General features: G+C 37.2%; 1 protein-coding gene across 1 annotated transcript in view; it reads right to left on the bottom strand.

Annotated features, from left to right (window-relative positions):
• The window catches only part of NECAB1 (N-terminal EF-hand calcium binding protein 1), a 197,291-nt gene that overhangs the window by 54,268 nt on the left and 122,320 nt on the right, over window positions 1–20,703 (bottom strand). The gene's annotated exons all lie outside the window — the stretch shown is intronic.

The following is a 20,703-nucleotide window of genomic DNA, read 5'->3' as shown; positions in this document are numbered from 1 at the left end:
TTTCATGTAGGCTTCTTTCCTCTGGCTCCTTCTATTGTTGTGTTTTACAACAGGAGACTCTAACAAGAACATATGGCCCCTTGAATGTCTATGCCCAAAGAAGAATCTCATTCTGCTGTGAAGTGATCTTCTTTAAACAAGTGGAATTTTGGCAAAACCAAAAAAAAAAAAAAAACCAAAACCTGCATTTGAAGGTGGGAGAGTCTGCCCAAAATGAGGGTTAAGAGCTAACAGATGAAGTCTTGGGTCACATTCATCATATTATTATCATAATAACACAGTGTGGTGATTAAGAATCTGGGTTTGAAGACAGTTACACATAAGTTCTAATCAGTGTTATGCTACTCAACAGGAGTGTGAGCTTGGGGAAGTATTCAACCTAAGTCCCTGTTTTCCTAACTACAGGTAAGAACAGTCAATCTCATAAACTAGTGAGGACTGAACGAAATAGAGCCTGTAAAGCACATGTTAAGCACATGTCAAGCACATGCTAGCACATGTCTAGCTTATAGTTTCTGATAAATGTTCATCATTGCTATCAATCCATTGGAGTACGGATATTACAAAGTGTAATGCATAGGTAATTGGCTCAAAATTCACAAGGCCTGAACTTGAATGCTGTGAAAACAGTTCACTTCAGAATTTTGCTGGGATAATTATAGGTTGGTGTTCAGTGTGTAGCAGACTCTTCACAAATATTAATTTTTTGGAGTTCCTTCTACGTATATTTTGTACTGCACATCTGTTATCTTTCTTATTCAGAAATGTGTAACTTTTACACACATATTTCTTATCATATTGAAGCTGTGACTCATGGGATTCAAGCTTTGAGAAGGGTCAGTTAAAAATGTGGATTTCGGTGGATGCAAAAACTCTCAACAAGATACTAGCAAATCGAATCCAAAAGTACATTAAAAGAATTATTCACCATCATCAAGTGGGATTTATTTCTGGGATGCAAGGCTGGTTCAATATCTGCAAATCAACCAACGTGATATATACCACATTAATAAAAGAAAGGATAAGAACCCTATGATCCTCTCAATAGATGAAGATAAAGCATTTGACAAATTACAACATCCTTTCTTGATAAAAACCCTCAAAATAGGGACAGAAGGAACATACCTCTATAGCATAAAGGCCATATATGAAAGACCCACAGCTAATACCCTCAGTGGGAAAAACTGAGTGCTCTCCTCCTGAGATCAGGAACACAACAGGGATGTCCACTCTCACCACTGTTGTTTAACACAGTCCTACTCTCAGAAATCATCAACAAAAAGAAATAAAAGGCATCCAAATCAGCAACGAGGAGGTCAAACTTTCACTCTTTGCAAATGACATAATACTCTATGTAGAAAATCTGAAAGACTCCACTAAAAATTACTAGAACTGATACATGAAATTGGCAAAGTCACAGGATATAAAATCACCATTTGGAAATCTGTTGCATTTCTATATACCAACAATGAAGCAGCAGAAAGAGAAATCAATGAATTGATTGCATTTACAATTGCATTAAAAACCATAAAATACCTAGGAATAAACCTAACCAAAGAGGGAAAAGATCTGTACTCTGAAAACTATAGAACACTTATGAAAGAAATTGAAGAAGACACAAAGTAAAATGTCTATACTACCCAAAGCAATCTACACACTCAATGCAAGGCCTATCAAAATAATACCAGCATTTTTCACAAAGCTAGAACAAACAATTCTAAAATTTGTATGGAACCAGAAAAGACCCCAAATACTCAAAGTAATGCTGAAAAAGAAAACCAAAGCTGGAGGCATCACAATTCCAGACTTCAAGCTGTATTACAAAGTTGTAATGATCAAGACAGTATGGTACTGACACAAAAATAGACACATAGATCAATAGAACAGAACAGAGAACCCAGAAATGGACCCACAACTATAAGGTCAATCAATCTTTGGCAAAGCAGGAAAGAATGGAAAAAAGACAGTCTCTTCAACAAATGGTGTTAGAGAAACTGGACAGTGATATGCAGAATGAAACTGGACCACTTCTTAAATCATACACAAAAACAAATTCCAAATGGTGAAAGACCTAAATATGAGACAGGAAACCATCAAAATCCTAGAGAAGAAAACAGGCAGCAACATCTTTGACATGGGTTGGAGCAACTTCTTACCAGATGCATCACTGTAGGCAGGGAAAACAAAAGCAAAAGTGAACTACTGGGACCTCATCAAAATAAATGGCTTCTGCACAGCAAAGGAAACAGTTAACAAAACTAAAAGGTAATTGATGGAATGGGAGAAGATATTTGCAAATGACACATCAGATAAAGGGTTAGTATCCAAAATCTATAAAGAATTTATCGAACTCAACACCTGAAAAACAAACCAGTGAAGAAATGGGTAGAAGACATGAATAGACACTTTTCCAAAGAAGACATCCAGATGGCTAACAGACACATGAAAAGATGCTCAGCATCCCTCATCATCAGGGAAATACAAAGCAAAACCACAATGAGATACCACCTCACATCAGTTAGATGGCTAAAATTAACAACTCAGGAAACAACAGATGTTGCCGAGGATGTGGAGAAATGGGAACCCTCTTGCACTGTTGGCGGGAATGCAAACTGGTGCAGCCACTCTGGAAAACAGTGTGGAGGTTCCTCGAAAAATTAAAAATAGAATTATCCTACGACCTAGCCATAGCACTACTAGGAATTTATCCCAAGGCTAGCTACAGGAGTGCTGATTTGTAGGGGCACATATATCACAATGTTTATAGTAGCACTACCAACAATAACCAAATTATGGAAAGAGCCCAAATGTCACTCAGATGATGAATGGATAAAGAAGTGGTATATACATACAATGGAATACTACTCGGTGATGAAAAAGAATCAAATCTTGCCATTTGCAACAATGTGGATGGAGCAGGAGTGTATTATGCCAAGTGAAATAAGTCAGAAAAAGACAGGTATTGTATGTTTTTACTCATATCTGGAATTTGAGAAACTTAACATAAGACATAGGGGAAGGGAAGGAAAAATAAGTTGCAAATAGAGAGGGAGGCAAACCATAAGAGACTCTTAAATACAAAGAACTGAGGGTTGATGGGACTGGGGGTTCAGGGAAAATGGGAGATGGCCATTGAGGAGGACATTTGTTGGGATGAGCACTGGGTGTTGTATGTAAGTGGTGAACCATAGGAATCACTGCCAAAGCCAAGACTACACTGTATACACTGTATGTTAGCTAACTTTACAATAAACTATTTAAAAAAAAAAATTAAAAATATAACTACCCTATGACCCAGAAATTGCAGTACTACCTATTTATCCAAAGGATATACAAATACCAAGGGACACATGCACCCCAGTATTTATAGCAGCATTATCAACAATAGCCAAATCATGGAAAGAGCCCAAAATATCCATCAACTGATTAATGGATAAAGGTGTGGTATACATTACTCAGCCATCAAAAAGAATGAAATCTTGCCATTTGCAACAATGTGGATGGAGCTAGAGTGTATTATGCTAAGCAAAACAGGTCAGTCAGAGAAAGACAATTACCATTTGATTTTACTCATTTGGAATTTAAGAAACAAAACAAATGAAGATAAGGGAAGGGGGAAAAAACAGAGGCAAGCAAACCATCAGAGACTCTTAACAACAGAAAACAAACACTCAAACTACTCCTGAAGCCAATACTACATGTTAACTAATTTGAATTTAAATAAAATCTTAGAAGAAAAAAAACACAAAAGCCAACCAACCAACAAAACAAAACAAAATGTGAAGTTCACCTGCAAAAGAAATAAAAAAGTGTTTCTATTCTTGATTTATTTGTCATCAAGGATAGCACAGGGGACCCAACTTCTTGCATTCCTATTTATAACCTCTGAATTCTTTAAGCCATATCCTCTTCCAGATCATTTCATTTTCCAGAACCTCCTCAAAATTCCTTTTCAGTCTCTAACCTGATTTTATTTCCTTTTCCCTTTTTCTCCCCCACATCTTTGTATGTATATGGGTGAAGCCACCATAAGTCTGGTTCTAGTCACCTGGGCCAATTCCCTTATTCTGCATCACAGAAGTGTAGAACCTAGAAAAATCATAACAGGAGGATTTGGGGAAGATGGCCACATTGGTGGCATAGCTTTTGAAACTCCTGGAATCCACTCACAAAGGCAGATAAGAACAGATAAGAACAACAACAAAACCCCCACCACCAACAAATACAACAAAACTAGATTTGAAGGGATTATCATCAAACTCAGATTACAAGTGGGTAAGAATAAAATCACTGACAGACACAAAATCTGCACGTCATGGTACCACTGGATATACAGGAAGAAACAAAGGGAAGTAATGGGCTGTGTGACAGACCTGAGGACAAAAGGACTCCAAGACAGCTAACAAATATTCACTAGAAAGCATAATTAGCTAACTTGAGAACATCAGCTAAACCTGGAAAGAGTTTTATCCAAAAGTGGGTGAACATAAATATCCTAGTAAAGCCTATAGGGCTGGAACCGTGGAGGACCCGTGGACTCTTAAAATCAACTAGCTAATACTTTAAGCTAGGAGGGCCCCACATTGAAGGGAAACTGTGGGGAGTCAAATCAAAGCTGAGCAGGACAGGGTCACAGAGATTTTAAAGAAAAGAAGATTCACTTAAAAGGAGGGGAGAGTAACAGAGCCAGGAACTCTCAGAGGGAAAGTCACTAAATTTTTTCAATACTACAAGACAGCCTCTGACAAAGGAGCTCTGTGAAGCCAGGAAAAGTATTATGTACATAGGCATCTTTTAAAAATTCAGGAAAATTAGTATTTTTAAAAGTGGGCTACAGAAAAGTATTAAGGTTCAATTTTATATAACGTATTATAAGAAAATGGAAATTAAAGAGCAGAACACCATTACTGCAGACAATGAAAGCACACCAGAAAGACAAAGTTCACAAAACAGATGAAAAGTATATCTAAGTATTTTAAAATGAGAAAAGAATGGAGAAAAGAAACTGAAAAAATGAAAGAACAACAGGAATCAGATTATCTCAGAAACAAGGTGACAAAATTCAGAAAAGAATTAGACACAGAAGAAAATTATTTCAGAAATTAAGTCTAAATTAGAAGGAACACAAGAACACATAAACATAACAGATAATACCTTAATAAATAAAAATAAAAAGGAGGCAGTTTTTTTAAAAATCAAAAAGAAATAAGGAAAAGCAAAAAGACTGGAGGAAAAATGACAAATATTGAAGACAAAGAATACTCAACGCACTATAATAGAGTTCTTTTTTTTTTTTTAATTTCTTTAATGGTTATTTGCTTTTGAGAGAGAGAGAGAGAGAGAGAGAGAGAGGGAGAGAGAGAGAGAGAAAGAGAGAGAGAGAGAGAGAGAGAGAGAGAGAGAGAGAGAATGAGCGGGGGAGGGGCAGAGAGAGACAGAGACACAGAATCCGAAGCAGCTTCCAGGCTCTGAGCTATCAGCACAGAGCCCGATGTAGGGCTCAAACTCATGAACCGTGACCTGAGCCGAAGTTGGACACTCAACCAACTGAGCCACCCAGGTGCCCCTAGAGTTCTTAAAGAAGTACCGAAACCATTACAGGAACAGTGCCAACACTAGACTCTATTATTCAAAAATGCTTTAATTAATTTTTTTTTTTTTTTTTGAGAGAGAGCAAGCATGAGTTGGGGAGGGGCAGAGAGATAGGGAGAGAAAGAATCCCAAGCAGGTTCCACTCTGTCAGAACAGAGTCTGACTCAGGGCTTGATATCATGACTGCGAGATTATGACCTAAACTGATATCAAGAGTCAGATGCTTAACTGATTGAGCCACCCAGGCACCCTAAGAATGCTTTTCTGAAATATGAAGACTTGAAATTAGATATTCAAAGTGTGAAAGGTGAAATAAAATGAAGTCATGGATGTCAAGGGTTGTAAAATGGAAGCGGAAGATCATTAAGGAGGTGAGCCTTATGCATACCATCTCATAGGCGGAACCATGAACTTTTGAACTGGGCCAAACCACAGATAATCGAGGATTCTGCAAGAACACCTATAACTTGCCACTGTATGAGACTCTTGCTTAGTGATAGCCTTAGCAACTAATTACGTTTAGGTAAGATTAGTGTTCTGTACCCAACATCAATCAAAATTCTTTGTAAACAACTTATAAGGGCATTATCATTTTGTCATTAAAAATCCCTGAATCTTGTTCCCTAGGGGACACTATTTGGATTGCTACCCAAATCTGTATACCCCAAATGGCAATTCTTTGTTCCCAAATAAATGCTTTTGCTTATTAATTCCTGCCTATTGAGAATTTTAGATTGACCAAAGCACACCATATACCTAAAAATATTAGCTCAGAACAAACATCAAGGCACATTTCTATAAAATTATTGGGCTTTAAAAGCCAAAGAAACAAATTCTTTGTACACTTAGACATAAAGAGCAAATGACTTGTGGGGTTAAAAAAAAAACAAACAAACCCAGGGGCACCTGGGTGGCTCAGTTGGTTAAGTGACTGACTTTGGCTTGGGTCATGATCTCACAGTTCGTGGGTTCAAGCCCCACATCAGGCTGTGTGTTGACAGCTTGGAGCCTGAAGCCTGCTTTGGATTCTGGGTCTCCCGCTCTGTCTTCTTCTCCCCTGCTTGTTCTCTCTCTCTCTTGCTCTCTCTCAAAAATAAACATTAAACAATATTAAAAAAAAACCATCCAAAACTGGATCACCGTGAGACTTTCCAAAAGCAACATTTTTATGTCAGAAGAAAGTGAACTGCACCATGAGAAGGCAATCAGCAAAATCTAGACTATGAGCACCTCTCTAAAGAATTGCAGGGTTATCTGTAAATTCAAAGAGATGTTAACACACATTAAAATGGGCACAACTAAACTAAAGATTTTAGAGACGAATATCAGTGTGATGAAACCTTAATACCATGCAAGGGAATGATTACTAGAGGAAATCTGTTTGGTCGTTATATCCAGGTGGAGAGAAGACAATTGGGACAAGGCACATGGAAGTTCTGGGGTGGGGGGGCTGGTAGGTTTGGGTTTTGATCTGGGTGGGGGTTTAAAGAGTGTTTGCCTATAATCATTAGGTTCTACATGTTTTTTTTGTGACTTTCCTCCTTTTCATTTTATTTTTATAAAAGGTAAGATATGTGTAGGAACCAGCCTGGTAGAGATACACTAGCCTCATATTTTTGAGAGACTGTGGGAGTAGAAAGATAAGGTCTATAAAATACAGAAGTCTTTGGCAGGCACCAGGACAAGAAAATCTGTAAACACTTCCAAATTAGTAATTTTTATCACCTCTCATATACTATCTGCTCAACTGCTAGCCTGTATTTTTCTGGAGTGTAACATAGAACCAAATGTTAAATTTTTCAGTATGAAGAGCACAGAGCTATATTTACACATGATTTGGGCTAAATTTATGTTTGTTGATGTTGTTAATAAAAGATCATTAAAATTTCTTCCCCATAAATATGCTGCTTTCTACCTTATAACTCACACGCTTTTCTTTGAATATCCTTTTTAAGCACATGTAATACCTCAAGGGTAACATGCACTTGTAATCTGACTCCTTCTAAACAGTGTTATGTGTCAGATGGATAGTTCTATTTTAACCACAATCTTAAAATATGTGGAGTTAGTATGTCTAAGTTACTGAATTTTTCAGAGACAAATACATCTTCAAACGTCATTTGTGATCTTTCAGCTTTCAGAGACATAATATCTTTATCTTTGGTCTAAACAAACTCTATGACAGAGGAAAAAAGAGTTTTAAAATATTAGGAGCATTTACAAACAGAATATATGGGAAATAGTAGATGCTTAATATATATGAGTACTGACACATTTTTGGATTTCATTTGCATTTGTGGCTCACTTATGAATAGAATACCAAAACATTCCAGTAACTTTTTGTAAAGGAAGAAATATCACTGGTAATAGATCACTTCTTCAGAATAATAAATAGGCAAGTATTTTCACCAGTGGGACTGAAATAATTACAAATGTTGTATTTCATTAAATATGAAGTGTCATTAATTATAACATGCATCTTTTTTTTTGTATTTTGTACACCACTAGGAAATAAAAATATCTGTAATTCAGTGTTATACCATCAAGTGCAAGCTTGTATCCCAAATGCATAGATATTAAAAAATGAAAAGATACACATCTTAGAGATTGATGAAATACAGGGTTTTGCCACATTTCAATATGGTAATGACTAACAACAAGAATACAGATGATCTCTTTGTACCTTAGTTTCATCCTGTTATGTCTTTCACATTTTAAAGATATTATACTGAGAGACAACACTGAACATTTCTGCTACAGAGTCAAGAAAACGGTCAATGCTAGAAGGAACTGGCTACAGGTTGAAATCACAGCCACGACTTACCTTTCTTAAAACTGGGTTTGTGGCAAAGTCTCCTGGCTTGCTTTAGAAATATCTAGACAGGCTTAGTTGAAATCTTCATAAGCATCCAGAGGAATAAGTTAGGCATTCATGGTAGAAATGTTTCTAGGGTATAAGGTCACTAAAATAATGCAACTTGCTGATACATACGCACACCCTAGGTGGATTTCAAATAATAAAGACCCCCTGATTCCTAGATGATTAAAAATATATGGGGAACTATACAGGAAACACACATAACAGAACAATGGATTATAAAAACCTACCTAGATCCTCTTTTCTAAAAAAAAGTCTTCTAGATGATTATACAGATTACTTACAATCAATTCTGAATATCTTATTTTCAAACTGGTAAATTGGAAGGTAGTACATTAAAAAATTTACTGGAAGCTCTGCTTTTGGCAACAGAACTTGTTAAATTTCCTAAAAAATACTTCTTTTACAAAATTATTAAAAGTATGACAAATATTTCAAAAGTATAGCCAAGCTTCTAAGAAAGTAAGAAAAAACCCAACAGTGCCCAAAATGAACAGGAAACAGATACACATACTATGAACAGGAAACACCCACAGACTATAATCTAGCACTGAAATCCTTGCTGTACTGTAAGCATTTCTGTAGCCAGAAGCTTCAAGTTTCAGATTGTAATAATTTTGGGGAGGAGATGAGTCAAGGTGGAGGGTTGGAATTGGAACACAGAAGTGATCATTATTGCCCATAAACAAAGGAAGACGACATTTTGTCTCAGGCTTAGCTATGAATACAAAAAATTCTTGAAAACTTATAACCAAAGCTAGTCCACATTAGAGTCTGAAGTTCAATATCTCTACCTGCAGGATCCAGGAGATTCCTAAACTGAGAGATTAATTTAAAGTACTTCTGGGGCGCCTGGGTGGCGCAGTCGGTTAAGCGCCCGACTTCAGCCAGGTCACGATCTCGCGGTCCGTGAGTTCGAGCCCCGCGTCAGGCTCTGGGCTGATGGCTCAGAGCCTGGAGCCTGTTTCCGCTTCTGTGTCTCCCTCTGTCTCTGCCCCTCCCCCGTTCATGCTCTGTCTCTCTCTGTCCCAAAAATAAATTAAAAACGTTGAAAAAAAAAAAAAATAAAGTACTTCTGTATTAGTAATATCCTGGGCCACGTATCATAAAAAAATATATTCTCTGTTTAGGAAATACATTATCAAACCAGATTTCTCAGAATACCCAAAGATTTAATCATACAAGTATGAATTCACAGCTGAAAAAATTTCAGTCTAACCATGTATCCATATTGCACAAAGAAAAAAAGAATCCTAAAAAAGACCAGAAACATGCTTCAATGATCAAAGAAATTAAAAAAAAAAAGTAGTTGAAACATGAGAAAGGAAAGAGAGATTATAACAGAAAGGCAGGCAGATTTCAAAGGAAGCAAGAAAGAACTTTGAAAAAAAGGAATTAAATACTCAATGGATAGGTTAAATATGAGATTAGATACAGAGAAGGAGAGAATTAGGGAATTAGAATATAAATCTGAAGTAATTACTAAATTGAAGCACAAAGATGGACAATATGCAATAAAAGAGACAGAGAAAGGGAAAGGACCTAACTTTCTACACAATTCTAATAGGTGGGCAAAGAAAACTGAAAAGAGGCAACAGCCGAAAATTTTGCAGCACTGAACCAGGGTATGACATCTCAGATTCTGGAATCATAGCAGATGCCAAGCAGAATAAATAAAAGAGATATCAGCACTTGAATGCAATACAATAAAACTTCTTAAATAACTGAAGTACTAATATTTTATTTTCTCTTCCCTCCTGAGGAACCTACAGCTGAAACAGCATGAATAAATCCTTGTTCCAGCTCCCTCTGGACATGCAGCTGTTACACCAGTAGATGTGCTCTTCTATCTGCCACAAGGCAGAGGAAATTCCAATCATCGGTTCTCGCTTTTAGAATTCACCACAAGTAAGTGGTGAATCTCTCCCAAAGTCCCTTAAACTCCAGCGTGCAAGTGACCAATATTTTTCATGGGTCTCTTAAAGTCCTCCACTAGCTTAGACAAATCATCTGAAATTTCATTTTAGACTTTCAGCAAATAAAGGCTATATTAGACCTTCACAATTTTTCACAGGCTATATTGGACTTTCCCTGGCTCCCTTTTAAAGTTACTGGTCCTGTATTTTTGCCTTATTTTTTCTATGATATGTTCTTATTTTTCCTTATTGATTTACAGAACATCTTTAAATGTTCTTGATACTAGTCCTTTGATAGCTGAGTTTTACAAATACATTCTCCTGCTTTTTGGTTTTTTTTTTTCAAATTCTAAGTGCTATCTTTTTTTTTAATGTGAAATTTATTGTCAAATTGGTTTCCCCACGACACCCAGTGCTCATCCCAACAGGTGCCCTCCTCAATGCCCATCACCCACTTTCCCCTCCCTCCCACCCCTCATTAGCCCTAAGTTTAGTCTCAGGGTTTTTTTTTGTTTTTTTGTTTTTTTGTTTTTTTTTAATTTTTTTTTTTTCAACGTTTTTTATTTTATTTTTGGGACAGAGAGAGACAGAGCATGAACGGGGGAGGGGCAGAGAGAGAGGGAGACACACAGAATTGGAATCAGGCTCCAGGCTCCGAGTCATCAGCCCAGAGCCTGACGCGGGGCTCGAACTCACAGACCGCGAGATCGTGACCTGGCTGAAGTCGGACGCTTAACCGACTGCGCCACCCAGGCGCCCCAGTCTCAGGTTTTTTTTTGTTTGTTTGTTTTGGTTTTCAGTTTTCACATTTTTTAAACTATGAAATTTATTGTCAAATTGGTTTCCCCACAACACCCAGTGCTCATCCCAAAAGGTGCCCTCCTCAATACCCATCACCCACCCTCCCCTCCCTCCCACCCCTCATCAACTCTCAGTTTGTTCTCAGTTTTTTAAGAGTCTCTTATGCTTTGGCTGTCTCCCTCTCAGTGCTATCTTTTGAAGTATAGATCTTCTTGAATATACTAAAGTGAAAGTGATCAGTTATACCATATTCTAGATATATTCCTGTGTTCTAAATCTTGTTTATGAAATCCTACGCTATGCCAAAGTTACATTTTCTAATATAAAAAACCTGTTAAATCTTTACTCTTTTTCCATACTTTTTTTGCCAAAACTATCACAAGTTAGATTTCTACAGATCTTCTATTGGTTTGAAGATATACAATTTCTGGTTTACATTGATTTTTTCTTGCTGAACTGTCTTATTCATTCCTCCTAGAATGATGATTCTATGTTTTAACTTCTCAATTCTTTGTCTCTTAATCTCATATTTTCTAGATTTTTGTCTCTTTGAACCATATTCTGTGTGATATCTTCAATTCTATCTTCAAGTTCCCTTATTCTCTTTCCCACTGTATCTAATCTACTTTTAAACTGGTATCCTGATGTTTTAATTTCAGTTATTATATGTACTTCACTCATACCAATTGTTTTGGTTCTTTCTCAAAATTTCTTGGTCTTTTTTGTATAATCTTGCCCAATTTCTCACATTTTTAACCCCACCATAATTTATATGAATATATTAATATATTTATTCCCTGATATTTTCAGTGTATACAGTTTTGGACTATGAGTTGAAACATTTTTATAATATTGCTACAGATTATTTGCAAGATTAATCTTTGAAACTTATTGGACAAGATTAAAAGAAGATTAAAAGAGGATTTTTGATTTTATTTTTGTCTAGTTCCTAGGGGTACCTTATTTTGGAATAATTTTAAATTAAATTCTTGGCTTGAGGCTACTCCCACTACACCCCACTACACAGGAAGTTTAAATGTGGCTTGAAAATTCACGAGGGCTGACTTGTAGTTATAATTCTCAGCTATCCTTTGTTTATTCAGTGCGGAGGATAATTAGAGGTAATTTTCCTTGTTGTAAAGAGTGAAACTCTTTGGGTTCCAAGTTTATGTAGTTAGTCTCTTATTGGAATTCTTAACATGCAAATGGGTCTCTTCTTGGACAGCCTCCTTGGGAGCATGGCTAGGCTTTCTCCCTTTCTCATGCTGTTCTTTAAGTCTCAAAAAGTCAAATAAAAGGTCACTGGTTAAAGCCAGCTTCCCAGAACTGCTTATTTCTTTGAGGTCCGTCTTTCACTTAGATATTGGCCTATCAGGAACCTTTACTTTCTTTCCAGGTAATTGACAAATTTATGAATTAAAAAAGCATATTGTGTCCATCATTTTTATTTCGTATAAATAAGAGGATTTTTCAAGGAACTATTACTCCAGTATTGCCATAACAGATGTCGCTAATTACTTTCTACAAATTACTTTATGTAAGCCTCACAAACTTATCAAAAATTAAGTAAGGTCTTAAGGTCATATAACCTTGTAGGTGAGTTTTGACTTTTTTGTTCATGAATAATAATTGGTCGATGAGAAAAAAATTAACAAAAACCAACTTTACTTTAAAAACCTGTTGACTCTTATCATGCAAACCTACATGTATAGGCTAAAGTTGCTTAAAAGTTAGGATGCGTTTTCTGTAGACACAGCAATATTAAAACTTTAAATTAAAAAGATAAATAACTTTCACTTTTAATGTGACAATTTGGTTGCTATAAATCAGAAAATACAGATAGACAATGTAAGATGTTAAAATGATTATTCTAGGACTTCCAGGGAATATGGCAGAGTAGAAGGGCCCTAAACTCACCTCGTCCCACAGATAAAACTAAATAACACTCACATCAGTGCAAATAACCAGGAAAACAATCCGAATGCTGGCAGAACAAACTCCTGAACTAAATGTAGGGAAGAAGCCACGATGAAGAGGGTAGGGAGTATACAGTGGGGAGCTATTCTGGCCACCTGAGGGAGGGAGCAATGGGCACAGAGAGGGGCAAGAAACAGACTATCACACTGGGGAGCCTGCACAGGGAAGAAGAATTCCCACAGCATCTGGCTTTGGAAATCAGTGGGGCCGAGTTCTGTGAATTCTTAGAACAAGCAATACTTAGAACCTAGAACTTTAAAAATCAGGAGGCTCAGCTCTGGGAGAGCCCAGAGGGCCACAGAAAGTGGAGTCCCCACCCTTAAAGAGATAGCACAACAAACAGCTCTTCTACACAGAACCAGCAGCTTGAAAAATGCTTGAGGTACACAGGAGGGAGAGTTAGTTACTAACCTCAGAGTTTGCTGAGGGACTTCTACAGGAATAAAAAGCTGGCAGACACCATTTCCTTCCCTGCCCCCAGCATGGTGCTGGCATTCACTACCTAACTTGCTTACCCTATACTCCACCCTTGCCAGCTAGAGCCATCTCGGTACTCTGTGGGTCCCCCCCCCCCCCCGAAGATAGGCACAAACCTTGCCAACACCCTGTCTCCCCACCTCCCAAGGAGGATGTACACACCTCGTTAAAACTGCACTTCATGCCCCCACTTTGTGGAGTGGCCTAGCTGGTCAGGTCTCTTCAGTAGCTGCATGTCCCAGGGGGAAAAGGACCAGCACATGCAGCTTGCAGTACTCCACACCTGCACACGCACACCTTGTAGAGCACCCTGGCTGGCTGGGTCTTCACAGTGGCTGGTCCTATCCTATGAAGAGGATCAGTGCCACCTTCTTAAAAGTGCTCGCCCTGCCCACTACTTTCAAGAGCAACAGACACAGCTAACTTTTCCTAACAGAGACAGACACAGATTGTTAGGCAAAATGCAGAGACAGAGGAATATGTTCCAAATGAAAGGAAAGACAAAATTGCAGCTAGAGGCTAAGGGCTAAAGTGAAAGTGAGATAAGTAATATGCCTAATAGAGAATTTAAAGTAATGGTCATAAAGATACTCACTAGACTCGAGAAAAGAGTGAAGAACCTTAGTGAGCCCTAAACACAGAGATAAAAAAGAATCAATCAGAAATGAAGAATATACTAATTGAAGTTAAAAGTATATTTAATGGAATAGAGGAAGGCGAGGGGAAGCAGAGAAATGAATTAATGACCTGGAAGACAGAGTAATAAAAAGTAATCGAGCTAAGTGAGAGAAAAAATAATTATGCTAAATGACAACAGACTTAGGGAACTCAATGACTCCATCAAGCATAATATTATTCCCATCTTAGGGATCCCAGAAGAAGATATAAAAGAGGGTAAAAATTTATTTGAAGAAATAATATCTGAAAACTTCCCTAATCTGAAGAAACAGATATTCAGATCCAGAAGGCACAGAGATCCTCCAACGAAATCACTAGAAGGTCAACACCAAAACATAGTAATTAATATGGAAAAAAGTAGTGAGAAAGAAAAAAATTTAAAATTAGCAAGAGAAAAAAAGACAGTTACATACAAGGGAAACCCCATAAAGCTATCAGCAGATTTTTCAGCAGAAACATTGCAGGCCAGAAGGGAATGGTATGATAACATTCAAAGTGCTTATAATCTGCAACCAAAAATACTCTATCCAGCAAGGCCATTATTCAGAATAGAAGGAGAGATAAAGTGTTTCTCAGACAAACAAAAACTAAAGGAGTTCATGACCACTAAATCAGCCTTATAAGAAATATTAAAGGGTACTCTTTGAGTGAAAAGGAAAGACTATAACTGAGAATATGAAAAGTAGGAGACATAGAAGAAGTAAAAATAAGTATTTCTGTAAAATCAGTCAATAGATTCATAAAATCAAAGAATGTAAAAAAGGAAACCATTTACTTAAAACATAGAGGGGAAAAGAATAAAGAATGTGTTCAAACTTAAGAAACCATCAACTTCATATAGACTGCTATATGCAGAAGATGTTATATACAAACCTAATGGGTAACCACAAATTAAAAAACCAGCAATAGATACGCAAAGAATAAAGAGAAAGGAATCCAAGTATATCATTAAGGAATCTCAACAAACCATGAAAGAAAGCAAGAGAAGAAAGGAACAGAGAAAAGCTTAAAAAAGCAACAAAACAATTTTAAAAATGGCAATAAATACATATCAATAACTACTTTGAGTGTAAATGGACTATAGGCTCTAATCAAAAGGCACTGGGTAACAAAGTGGATTAAAAAACGACCTGTCTATATGCTGCCTACAAGAGACTTGTTTCAGACCTAATGACACCCGCAGGTTGAAAGTGAGGAGATGGAGGAACATTTATCATGTAAATGGATGTGAAAAGAAAGCCATGGTAGAAATATTTATATCAGATAAAATAAACGTTAAAAACAAAGATGGTAACTCTTGTTACCAAAGACAAAGAAGGGCACCAAATAGTAATAAACAGGACAATCAAACAAAATGATATAACAATTGTACATATTTATGCACCCAACACGAAAGTACCCAAATATATAAAAGAGTTAATAAACATAGAGTAACTAATCATTAGTAACACAATAATAGTAATGAACTTTAACATCCCACTTACATCAATGGACAGAGCATCCTAACAGAAAATCAACAAGGAAAACAGTGGCTTTGAATGACACACTGGACCGGAGGGACTTAACAGATGCATTCAAAACATTCCATCCTAAAACAGCAAAATACACATACTTTTCAAGTACACATGGAAAATTCTCCAGAATAGATCACCAAAACAAGTTACAATAAATTCAAAAATATCAAAGTCATACCATGCATCATTTATGACCACAGCCTATAAAATTAGAAATAAACCACAAGAAAAAAACTGTAAAGACTACAAATACATGGAGGTTAATTACATGCAAATAAACAATTAGTGAGTCAATCAAGAAATCAAAAAAGACATAAAAAGTTACATGGAACCAGTGGTCCAAAACCTTTGGGAGGCAGCAAAAGCAGTTCTAAGAGGGAAGTTTATAACAATACAGGATTACCTCAGGAACAAGAAAAATCTCAAATAAATAATCCAACCTTACACCTAAAGGAGCTAGAAAAAGAACAAACAAAACCTAGAATAAGCAGAAGGAATGAAATAATAAAAAACAGAGCAGAAATAAATGATACAGAAACTAAAAAAAAAACAACAAAAAAACAAAAAAAACCCCAAAAACCAAAAAAACAATGGCACAGATCAATATAACCAGTAGCTAGGTCTTTAAAAAGATCAGCAAAATTGAAAAAAATTTGTCCAGGGGCACCTGAGTGGCTCAGTCACTTAAGCATCCAACTTTGGCTCAGATCATAATCTCATGGTTTGTGGGTTTGAGCCCCATGTCAGGCTCTGTGCTGACAACCCCGAGCCCGGAGCCTACTTTGGATTCTGTGTCTCCCCCTCTCTCTGCCCCTCTCCGGCTCTTGCTCTGTCTCTCTTAAAAATAAATAAACATTAAAAAAATTTTTTAAAGATAAACTTTAGCCAGACTCATAAAAAAAGACAGAGAGACCTCAAACAAATCACTAATGAAAGAGAAGAAATAAAAGCCAACACCACAGAAATACAGACAATTGTGAGGGAATGTTATGAAAAATTACAAGCAAACATGGATAAATTCCTAGAAACACATAAGCTATCAAAATTGAGTCAGGAAGAAATAGAAAATTTGAACAGACCGATTACCAGCAATACAATTGATTCAGTAATCAACTTTCAATAAACAAAAGTCCTGGACCAGATGGCTGCCAGGTGAATTCTACCAAACATTTAAAAGAAGAGCTAATACCTATTCTTCTCAAACTGTTCCAAAAAGTGGAAGAGGAAGGAAATACTCCAAATTCATTCTGTGAGGCCAGCATTACCCTGATACCAAAACCAGATAAAGACACCACAAAAAAGAGAATTACAGGCCAATGTCTCTGATGAACAAAAGAACATATTTGCAAATGGCATATCAGATAAAGCATTATTAGTATCCAAAACATATAAAGACTTTTTAAAACTCAATACCTAAAAACACAAATATTCCAATTAAAAACTGGGCAGAAGACATGAACAGGTATTTCTCCAAAGAAGACATCTAGAAGGCCAACTGACATATGAAAAAATGCTCAACATAACTCATCATGAGGAAAATGCAAATCAAAACCACAAAGAGATATCGCCTCACACCTGTCAGAGGGATAAAATCAAAAACACAAGAAATAACAAGTGTTGGAGAGGATGTGGAGGAAAAGGAACCTTTGTGCACTGTTGCTGGGAATGTAAACTATGGAAAACAGTAGTGAAGTTCTTTGAAAAGTTAAAAATAGAACTACCCTATAATCCAATAATTCCACTACTGGGTATTTACCCCCAAAATACAAAAGCACTAATTCAAAGGGATACATGTACCCTTATTGTTTATTGCAGCATTACTCACAATAGCCAAAATATGGAAGCAGCCCAAGTGTCCATCAATAGATGAATGGGTATAGAAGATATGGTGTGTGTGTGTGTGTGTGTGTGTGTGTGTAAAATGGAATATTACTCCACCATAAAAAGAATGAAATCTTGCCATTTTCAACATCATGAATGGAGCTAGAGAGTATTATGCTAAGCAAATTAAGTCAGAGAAATACAAATACCATATGATTTCACTTATATGTGGAATTTAAGAAAAAAACAAATGAGTAAAGAAAAAAAGCGAGAGACAAATCAAGAAACAGACTCTTAACTACAGAAAACAAACCAGTAGGTAGCAGAGGGGAGTTGGGTGGAAGGATGGGTGAAATAGATGATGGGGATTAAAGACCATACTTATCATAATGAGCACTGAGTAATGTATAGAATTGTTGAATCACTATATTATACATCTGAAATTAACATAACACTGTTAACTATACTGGAATTAAAATGAAAACTTAGAAAAAATTATTATTCTAAAGCTGGATTGTTGTGGTACAAATCTATAAATTTACTAAAAGTTATTTAATCATACACTTATTATTGGTGAATTTTATGGTATGTAAATTATGCCTGAAGCTATTAAATATAGCTATAATATATTGTTTCTTTTCTTTTTTCAAAAAAATTTTTAATGTCTTATTTTTGAGAGCAAGAGAGTATGAGTGGGGGAGGGGCAGAGAGAGAGGGAGACACAGAATCCGAAGCAGGCTCCAGGCTCTGAGCTGTCAGCACAGAGCCCAACACGGGGCTCGAACTCATGAACCATGAGATCATGACCTCAGCCAAAGTCAGACATTTAACCAACTGAGCCACCCAGGCGCCCCTGTTTATTTTCTAAAAACAATTATACGTTTATTTTTAATCAGATATTTGTACTTAAAAATGCATATATCTTTTCATGCCTATAAATACTCATTTGAAATATATATATTTAAAAAAATTTAATGTTTATTTATTTTTGAAGGAGAGAGAGAGACAGAATGTGAGCAGGGGTGGGTCAGAGAGAGAAGGAGACACAGAATCTGAATCAGGCTCCAGTCTCTGAGCTATCAGCACAGCCCAACGTGGGGCTTGAACTCACAAATTGAGACCATGACCTGAGCTGAAGTCGGACATTTAACCAACTGAGCCACCCAGTACCCTATCCAATATAATTTTTAATGGCTAAATGGTATTTTCTATTATATTCATAATTTATTCATCCAATTCCATATTGTTGGACACTTGGGTTGTTTATAACAAAAACAAGAAATTATGTGATGAAGATGCTTTACACATATGCTTAATTATTTCCTTAAGCTAATTTCTAGGAGTGAAATTACCAACTGTTTGCAGTTTTTTGTAAATTTTCCAACACGTACAGTCCCATTATTGTGTTTGAGAGTCTTCATTTTCCTGTGTTTCTGAATAATGGGCATTACTATACTTTTTGACTGATAAACGTATATTTGAGTTTCAATTTAATTTATATTTGACCATTGATAAGCTTGGACATTCATAGAATATAAACTATAATGTGCGTGTATTATACACACATGGAGAGATTAGGAAAACCCCTTTGCATTTGTAAGCAGATAATTCAATTTATTCCTTTTCTACATATATCTCATTAGTGATATGTCTTGTACAGAGCAATTTCTACGAAATTTCAAGAAACAGGCAACTGTGGCATATTAGAAATAGAATGGGCTTTGAAATAAGAGACTGCAGGGGCATCTGGGTGGTTCAGTCGGTTGAGCTTCTGACTCTTGATCTCAGCTCAGGTCATGGTCTCATGGTTGGAGAGATCAAGCCCCTCGTCTGGCTCTGCACTGATGGCATGGAGCTTGCTCGGGATTCTCTCCGCCCCTCCCCTGCTCATGCTCTCTCTCACTCTCTCTCAAAAATAAATAAATAAACTTTATTTAAAAAAAAATCACACAATCCAGTGTTTTAAGTTTATTTATTTTGAAAGGGGGGGTGCCCAAGTAGGAGAGGGGCAGAGGGGAGGAGAGAGGGAGAGAGAGGGAGAGAGAGGGAGAGAGAGAGAGAGGGAGAGGGAGAGAGAGAGGGAGAGAGAGAGAGAATCCCAAGAAGGCTCCAGGCTGTCAGCTCAGAGCCGGACAAGAGGCTTGATCTCACCAACTGTGAGATCATGACCTGAGCTGAGACCAAGAGTCAGAAGCTCAGCCACACACAAAGCCGATGTGGGGCTTGATCTGATGAACCGTGAGATCATGACCTGTGCTGAAATCAAGAGTAGGATGCTTAACCGACTGAGCCATCCAGGCACCCCTCTGGTTTTTTATTCTTGAAAGAATCAGTAGGAGAGTCACCTTAGCAAGGTGGCATAGTAAGAAGCCTTGAGCCCTCCTCCTTGCATAGACAAGGATTTAGCAACAACTCACAGACAAATCCGAAAACTAATCAACGTCTCCTGCACCCTGGGCATACATAAAACCAGGTTCACTGAAGCCACAGGTGGGGACGCTTTCTTGCCAAAGTCCTTAGCCCTGGAACAGCACTACATGATCAGGATTAGTTTACAGCTTTTCTCAGTAGAGGTAAAAGGATTGGTCTGTGTATCTAGCGTTGCAACTTTGCAAGAGGACTCCCCAAAGGACTGGCTCCTGTCTTGCCAGTCTTGGCGCTCTGGCAGGCCTGGCACAGCCTAGCTACCTAGTGAAAACTGGAATAGATCCTCCATGGATCATCTGCCATGCTCGGCACGGACTGAGCGGATGAAAATCCCAGCTCTCAGCCTCCACCTGAAGAGGGAAAGAGTGTTCCATGCATCTAGCGCTCCAACTTCTCCACGGCTTCCCACAACAGTTATCCAAGTTGAAATGAAAGAACACGAAGTAGCAACCGCAGAGCATTAGAGAGTCACTAATAAAGGTAAATGTCGCATACAGGAGGCTGTATTACTGTAATAGTGGTAGGTAAGTCATTTTTAATTCTAGCATAAACATTAAAAGAGGCCTTCTCTTCCCCGCCCCCCCAGCAAGTGGCGGTGGTGGCGGTGGAGGAACCTGACATG

This window comes from Neofelis nebulosa, chromosome 14, assembly GCF_028018385.1.
Source record: "Neofelis nebulosa isolate mNeoNeb1 chromosome 14, mNeoNeb1.pri, whole genome shotgun sequence".
In the NCBI taxonomy this organism is placed as follows: domain Eukaryota; kingdom Metazoa; phylum Chordata; class Mammalia; order Carnivora; family Felidae; genus Neofelis; species Neofelis nebulosa.
Note: the sequence above shows the minus strand (reverse complement) of the source record. Positions and strands in the feature narration are given on the sequence as shown.